Raw genomic sequence first — 480 nt, forward strand, 5'->3', positions numbered from 1 at the left:
GTGTATTGAAATGAATACACCTTTCCTTTCAGTGACACAGAAAAGAGAGCTTCACCAAAAGAGTATCTATCTTCATTGCACTCTGATACTGTCTAGTCTATTTTACTTCCTTTTTTAAATGTTTAAATTATGCGTGAGGGTGTACATGAAGGTGTCTGTGTGCGAGACAAGGTCATGATGCAAAATTTATTTCTCACTAAATGCTACAGTCAAAAAAATGTTTGAAAACTGCTGCCTTGTCAACACTCATTTCTACGACCCCAGCCGTGCAGGCTGCAGGCTGCTTGTGGGTCTCCGAGACACAAATTAACTGATTCTTTTTAGGGCTTAAAACATGGGAGCCTCTGTGCCTCTTTGCACAGCTGAGTTGGGCCAGAGAATGTGGGCAGGATGGAGTGAAGAAAGCTGGCACTGCCCGTGTCTAGGAGGTACAGCTCAGGAACAAAGAGGGAGTTTGTCTCAAGGGATGCCAACCCCACC

The sequence above is a fragment of the Eubalaena glacialis genome, chromosome 3, assembly GCF_028564815.1.
Source record: "Eubalaena glacialis isolate mEubGla1 chromosome 3, mEubGla1.1.hap2.+ XY, whole genome shotgun sequence".
Lineage (NCBI taxonomy): Eukaryota > Metazoa > Chordata > Mammalia > Artiodactyla > Balaenidae > Eubalaena > Eubalaena glacialis.